Raw genomic sequence first — 8,226 nt, forward strand, 5'->3', positions numbered from 1 at the left:
TAGCAAACATGTAAAGAGGAGCTAATACCTATTCTTCACCTATTCAAAAAAAAAAAAAAAGTGGAAAACAAGGAAAACTTCCAACTTCATTCTATGAGGCCAGTATTACCCTGATTCCAAAACCAGATAAAGAATCCACTAAAAAAGAGAACTATAGACCAATATCCCTGATGAACACAGATGGAAAAATTCTCAATAAAATACCAGCAAACCGAATCCAACAATACATTAAAAAATAATTCACCACAATCAAATGGGATTTATTCCTGGGTTGTGAGGGTAGTTCAATATTGGCAAATCAATCAATGTGATATGCTACATTAATAAAAGGAAGGATAAGAACCATATGATCATTTCAATAAATGCAGAAAAGCATTTTACAATGTACAACATCCATTAATGATAAAAACTCTCAACAAAGTAGGTTTAGAGGGGACATACCTCAACATAATAAAGGCCATATATTAAAAACCCATAGTTACTATCATCCTCAATGGAGGAAAAACTAAGAACTTTTCCTCTATGGTCAGGAACAAGACAAGGATGTCCACTCTCATCACTGTTGTTCACCATAGTACTAGAAGTCCTAGCCTCAGCAATCAGACAACAAAAAGAAATAAAAGAGATCCACGTCAATAAGGAAGAAGTAAAATTTTCACTATTTCAGATGACAGGATATTATACCCTGAAAGAGTCCACCAAAAAACTCTTAGAACTGATGAACTCCACTTTATTCTTGTAAAATATAATCTTCCACTACTGCTTTCCCATCCCCTGTACCCTCACCACTCTGAGTGTGGTAACAGACAAGCAGCCCCAACACCACTTAAAAGCTTGTTAGAAATATTGATTCTTTTTTTTTTAATTTATTTATTCATGATAGTCACACAGAGAGAGAGAGAGAGAGGCAGAGACACAGGCAGAGGGAGAAGCAGGCTCCAGGCACCGGGAGCCCGACGTGGGATTCGATCCCGGGTCTCCAGGATCGCGCCCTGGGCCAAAGGCAGGCGCCAAACCTCTGCGCCACCCAGGGATCCCAGAAATATTGATTCTTATTGCAGATAATTCTTATCTCTCTCCAAACCTAATGAATAAGAATCTGCTCTTGAACAGGGAGGGTTCCCTAAGCACACTACGTTTGAGGAAGGAGGTGAGGGTAGCCACTTAAATCTCAGTTTTCTCATTTGTAAAGAATAATCTCTCTCATAGGACTGCTATGGAAATGAAATAAAACAATGTATTTTGGTGACTGAAATGTGCTGGTAATTTGAGTTATGTGATGCTGGTTTACTCACTGTCCCTGCTCACCCATACCCCTTTCTGCATCTCCCTGTCCCTCTGCCTGGAATGTCTTCCCTCTAAGTATCTGAATTATCCCTGCTATTTGCTTAATTATGTACCACCAAAATTCATATATTAAAATCCTAACCCCCAGTATCTGAGAATGTGACTCTTTGGAGATAGGGCCTTTAAAGAAGTGATTGGTTAAAATGAGGTCATTAGGATGGGCCCTAACCCAAGACAGCTGGTGTTTTTATAAAAAGAGGAGGTCGGGATACAGACACACACAGAAGGAAGACCACATGAGGTCACAGGGAGAAGATGGCCATTACGGGACAAGAAGAGAGGCCTCAGAAGAAATCAACCCCACCTGCCAATATTTTGATCTTGGACTCCCTGCCTCCAGAACTGGGAGGAAATAAATGTCTGTGTTTAAGTCTTTCAGTCTATGGTGTTTGTTAGAGCAGCCTTAGCAGACTAATATTCTGTCTTCCAAGTTTCAGGAAGTTCCAGGTGTGCTCTCTTCTGGCCCCTGATTTCACATCCCCTACAACCCCAATCTACACAACTACGTTGGTGGAATTCTAATTAACTTGACACACATACATGTCTTACATCTTCCAATATGTATTATGATTCTGGAGACTGGGAAAACTCTATACATGGCACGGTCCACTTTACTTGCCTGTGAATAATAGTTGGTCAATATATACTTGTTGATTGATTGGTTGAAAGAAGAATCCCAGTCAACTGTGCAAGCTGACCCAAGAGTAATTCTTCTGCCTCTAGATAAGCAAAGCAGGTTTTGCTCTAAGTCTCCATTTGGCATGCATTGGTGCCAGTCTCATGACTCAATAGAGGTGTTTATACGTTCATTTTGGGAGCAGCCCAAACTGTGGGAACAAGTGATCTTAAGGGCTTACCTTCAAATGAAAACTTCTAACTTCTTATTTTATTTGACCTCCCAGGCCGACTCCATCCAACAACAATGTGGAACAGGCAAAGATGTTAACATTCCCATTTGAAAGGTAAAAAATCTGACGTTCAGGAAGGTCAAGGCCCCTAACTAGTTAGTAGCCAGAATGGCAAGGGGGAGTTTCCTGGTGTTCTGCAACAAATAGGTCCTGTGATGACGTTCTTAATGAGGGGGTCTTCATAGTAAAAAAAGAGAAAGGGCTCTCACTCCTCTCCCCACCCCATCCTTCCCACAAAACAGAAAAATAGAACTTGCATGTAAACAAGTCAGAAACCACATTTTTCAACTCTCTGCCACAACTCCTTAAATTTAAAACCAAAATTGAAAGCAATCTCCATAGAGTTTCTCTGGAGAGAAATGACCTACTTCAGCTTATATTCCTCCTAGTATTTGCTCTGAGCCTTGGGAATTACCTTGTCCATGTATTTTCATTCAGAATGAATGCTCTAATATATTTCTTTAATCATCTGTTGCATCAGAGAATATTGTTTCATGCATATTAAAGACTTGAGCATGTAATAGACCAGTGTTCTGACTAATAAAAGCACTCAAAGCATGTCACTAGTCTTATTGCTTTTCTTGGCTTCAGGATAGATGTGTTTTATTTGGCAAGTAATAATAATAATACAAATAATAATGATGATAATAGCACTTATATTAAACAAAGGGAATTATTTTATTTTAAAAGGGTGCCATGGCATTGTACAGATCATTATTCTTTCAAAGGGGTTGGCCCTCTACCCTCCTTCTAGAGTGTTTAATTCCCTATTCAGGCAAATCAATCAATGAATGTAGGAAACTTCTCTGTGCCCAGCATCAGGCTCTGCAGAAGTAATACAGACCCCACTGTTATGAGAATGTCTTCTAGTCTGATTTGGGTTTGTAAGACTTTCACAAAATAACTAAAAGTACAAACCACTCTAAGAATACTCTAAGAATAAACAGAGAAGGGAAGGTCTTTGTAGAGGGATGAGGCTTAAGCAGGATTTTGGTAGAAGAGAAAGATGGAGATGGATGGACCAAAGATAGGAGGTGTTTCTGGGCAAGGGGAAAAATATGAACAAAGGCACAATGTTGGGTCTTCATTTAATAGACATTCACTCTTTCACTCATTTTTCTAGGTGGAGGGCCACAAAGATAAAAGACATGAACTGTGTTCTAGAGTCAAAAGTAGAACAGACTAGCAGATCGTTGTATACAGAGTGATGAGTGCCATGCAAGAGCAAAGCACTGTACACTCATTGACTTCAGAAGAGGGTGACACGACATGATTGGGGGAGAAACAAGAGTATAAAGATATTTCCCTGGAGTTGTTCATGCCTAAGAGGAACAGGAAGGAATTAGCCAGAAGAAGAAGGAGAGGAAGAAGATCCTAAGCAGAGGGAATCATTTGATGAGGGCAAGTGAGAGAGAAGAGAGAGTTTGTTGTGTTACAGTTTGGCTGGAATGAGACGTGTGTGCAAGGCACAGTGATGGATGAGGCTGGAGACACTGGCAGGGACCAGGCTGAGGAGAACTTGGTAAATCGTACCAAAGAATTCTGACATTGCTCTGGAAGTGGCCAGGAACAAATACTATCTTTGTGAAAGGGGAAAAGGGAGGAAGGCCTGGTTGGAGCACAACCTTCTGTGAGGGTTCAAGGAAAAGAGAGAGAGAGAGAGAAGAGGAAAGATAATGGAGGATTTTGCTTGTCTTTCACACAAGTTTGGGTTTGAGCTGGGACATAATGTGGTCACTGGAACAATATTCTTGTTCTGGTATTTCTTTTTGTGAGACTCATTTGACATGAGCTTCATGCACATGATAATATGCAATCAAAATAATCAAACCAGATTGTGTGAACGGGGGCAATCATAGTCATACTCTCTGATTTTGCTAACATCATTTAATGATGACAAGGGGAAAATTAATGTTGTGTCCTTAATGATCTCAACTGATGCTAATCTTTCTCAAATACTATTTTGTCCCAATTTCTGATGCATTTAAATTCCTTGTAAAAAATAACAGGTGCTAAAGTGAACCCAAGTGTCATAACTGGTACGTTAGTATTTTAATCACAATCTGTAGACTCAAAAATCTTTAGAAGTAGACCTACTAGCACTAAGTTAGAACTGTGCAAAGTCAGTGGACATTGTCTTGCTTCCTTGATCTCCATCAATCAAGAACATTTGGGTGGTTTTTAATGACAAGGTAATGAAAAATGGAAATGTGCAAGAGATACTAAGAGTGGAATATTTCAATGTAATCCTTTAGCATGGTTCTGAAAATAAATTCACACAATCTTGCTATCACTTTTACCAGCTTGTAAAATGCCCTTAAAATTTTCCCACACAAATGCCCCAGGGATAAATGATGCAACTAATGGCAATTTTCTGTATGACTTCAGGATTTATTGCTGAAAATGGAATGTCCTGTCATTTAGAGATTTCATATCTTCCAGGAGTCAGTAAGTAAGTATTGTCTTTGTGGATCCTCCTACAATTTAGGAGTGGGATCCAGATATAATGAAAGAGGAGACAGGTAGTATCTCTTTAATCTAATAGGCTCAAAAAAAGCTTATCTTCAGGGAAACTTAAGGGATCAAGATAAAATGAAAGTTAATCAAAACTACCTAAAATTTTTGTATAATGGAAAAATAGGGTTTTTTTAGACATGTAATTGGATTTTAGGAAAAGTAGATTATGGATCATTTTTTTTTATGAAATCCCCAAAGAAACTATTGAAAAAATTAATACAAGAGGTGATCCAATGGAAGTGTTAGTAAACAGTACATCTGAAATAAATATAAAATTTTAAAAATGCAAAACGTGCTCAAATTGTTCTAGCTTATGCAAAAAAAATCTGGCAAAAAATTTCATGGTAGAAAGAAGCAAAAACAAATATACTACCTTCGAATAAGCTTTAAAAGTGCTGGCATTGGAAAATGACAATAAGCTTTTCAAAATATACATTATAGTAAGTTCTGGATATATGCTTTTTTTTTGTTGTTATGCTATTTTTCCTTGACTAGGAGTTCAGAAAACATTCTACAATTCTCAACACAGTGTACAGCCTTGCTCATTGGCTCAGTCTGTTCAGGCTGATACAACAAAATACAACAGACTGGGGGCTTAATCAACAGACATTTATTTTCTCACAGCTCTGGAGGCTGTCATGGTTGTTTCCACGGTAGCCTGGCTTGCACATGGCTACCTTCTTTCTTGTTCCCACGTGGCCTTTCCTTGGTACATATGTGTAAAGAGATCTCTGAAGTCTCTTCTTCTTTGGATAAAGACACCAGTCTTAGTGGATTGGGGCCCCATCCTAATGACCTTACTTAACCTTATTGATCCTGTCTCCAAATAGTTATCTTGGGGTTAAGGCTTCAACATAAGTGCTTTGTAGGGGGCACAATTCAGTCCCTAACACTCATCAGTATAAACTCTGAGAAGAGCTAAACCACAAATTAAATTATTAAAACTCTTACAGCAATAGTTTCTTCTAGTCTTTTATGTATTTATATATAAATATTTTTTTTGTTACATAAGTCCCTATGCCAGGTGTCATGTATAACCTCTAGATGTATTTATAAGAATATCAGCAACAATACCCCGCGCCCTTCTTTTCCAACTAGGGCCCGGCAGAATGGCTCCCGCAAAGAAGGGTGGCGAGAAGAAGAAGGGCCGTTCTGCCATCAACGAGGTAGTGACCAGAGAATACACCATCAACATTCACAAACGTATCCATGGAGTGGGTTTCAAGAAGCGTGCCCCTCGGGCACTCAAAGAGATCCGGAAATTTGCCATGAAGGAGATGGGAACTCCAGATGTGCGCATTGACACCAGGCTCAACAAAGTTGTCTGGGCCAAAGGAATAAGGAATGTTCCATACCGTATCCGTGTGCGGTTGTCCAGAAAACGTAACGAGGATGAAGATTCACCAAACAAGCTCTACACGCTGGTTACCTACGGACCTGTCACCACTTTCAAAAATCTACAGACTGTTAATGTGGATGAGAACTAATCGCTGATTGTCAAATAAAGGTATAAAACTGCAAAAAAAAAAAAAAAAAAGAATATCAGCAACATTGGGGCACCAGGGTGGGTCAGTTGGTTAAGCCTACAACTTTGGATCTCAGTTCAGGTCTTGATCTCAGGGTTCTGAGTTCAAGCCCAACAGTAGGCACCACGTGGGGTGTGGAGCCTACTTAAAAACAAACAAACAAAACAACAACAACAACAAAACAAAACAAAACAAAACAAAAAGAATATCAGCAACATTGACATAATTCTTTGGAGATTAAAGTAGCATCCTAATAAAAGCGGTGGATATGAAGTCTAGGCTGGAACACCCAGATGGTGAAGGAGAGGCTTAACAGAGGAAAGGAATATCTCACCTAGATAGGTGAGAGCAGAAGGAACCTTGTTCAGGCTCATTTCTTCAGGGAGAATAATGGGTTTGGGTTTTAGAAGCTTACTGCTGTTATCTATCACCCAGAGCTTTCAGGTGGACAAACATGGCTTCCCAGAAGGTAGCCTCACTTCTGCCCCAACCATTCCTGCCTCTACTTCAGAGTAAAATCATAGACAATTGGCAAAATCCTGGCATCCCTTAATTTCCTCTTCTCTAAAGCAAAGTGTACATCCTAATAAAACCCTATTATTCTTCTAGCAGTCTGACTTGGATTCTCCTAAGAATTCCTTCTGGAGAATGCATAATCTGGTTCCAGTATTTCTAGAATACTTTCTGTGTAACATATAGAAACCTTCCTTTCCCTTCTAGGCATAAGCAGCTATGCAATGCCAGCTTTATGGCCAACTTGATTAAATTCTGAGGTGTAATCTGGAAACCACTGTAATCTGAGAAGTAGGAAGGAAGAGGAAAAAAATATAGTATAAAATCCAAGTAAATGGCCTTATTTCCCTGGCCCTGTTATGTAGTTAGCTCGTTTATTTAGAAGTAATTTAGTTTTAATTACCCCAATTCTGTTTCTGTAATGCTCATGTTTAAAGGGATAGATTAAATTTAAGCTTTATGTGTTGAGAATAGAATTTCTTTCTGTTTTTTTAACCAACATTAGAGCTTTATTCAGCAAATGCTGTTCTTAGTTTATTAGACAATTCAAAATATCTACACTTACGTGGGACGTATCATGTCATCACCACAGAATGACATGGTAGGAACACTTTATATCACTATAATGCCATCATTTATACTTTTTATGATATTCCACATATGGCACCCATATATTGCAGATGTTAATAAAGTTATATACCTCATTCAATCTTTTTCTCAGAATATCATTTATCATAGCATGTATCAGTCAATATGAAAAGGTGGTCACATTATATAATTTAGGTCAATCTCATAGCCTCACTTGAGAGCTTTATCAAGCTTTATCGTTAGTTTGATGTTGATGTGATTTCTGGGTCATGTAGATACAGAGGGTGGGATTTTCCTTAGGGATATCCTTGATAAAGAGGAAGTAGAGGGATGCCTGGGTGGCTTAGTCGGTTGAGTGGCTGACTCTTTGTCTCAGGGTTGTGAGATTGAGTCCTCTGTCAGGCTGGGTGTGGATTCTGCTTAAGATTCGCTCTCCTTCTCCCTCTGGGCTCCCTTTCCCACTCCCTTGTGTGTGCAAGCTCTCGCTCTTAAAAAAAAAAAAAGAGGAAGTAGAGAAAGCTGCCCTTCAGGAAGAAAGCAAAAGAGAAACAAGAAATGGCTACATGAAGACAGAGGATAGAGGAACTGCCTGGATCCAGATGGCTTTCTCTGTCCTTCTTCTTCTTTTTTTTTTTTTTTTTTAATATTTTACTTATTTATTCATGAGAGACACAGAAAGAGAGAGAGGCAGAGACACAGGCAGAGGGAGAAGTAGCAGGCTCCATGTAGGGAGCCCAATGTAGGACTTGATCCCGAGACTTCAGGACCATGCCCTGGGCCAAAGGCAGGCACCAAATCAGGGATCCCTCTCTGTCCTTCTTCTAGTC

Source organism: Canis lupus, chromosome 35 (assembly GCF_003254725.2).
Source record: "Canis lupus dingo isolate Sandy chromosome 35, ASM325472v2, whole genome shotgun sequence".
Classification (NCBI taxonomy): Eukaryota; Metazoa; Chordata; class Mammalia; order Carnivora; family Canidae; genus Canis; species Canis lupus.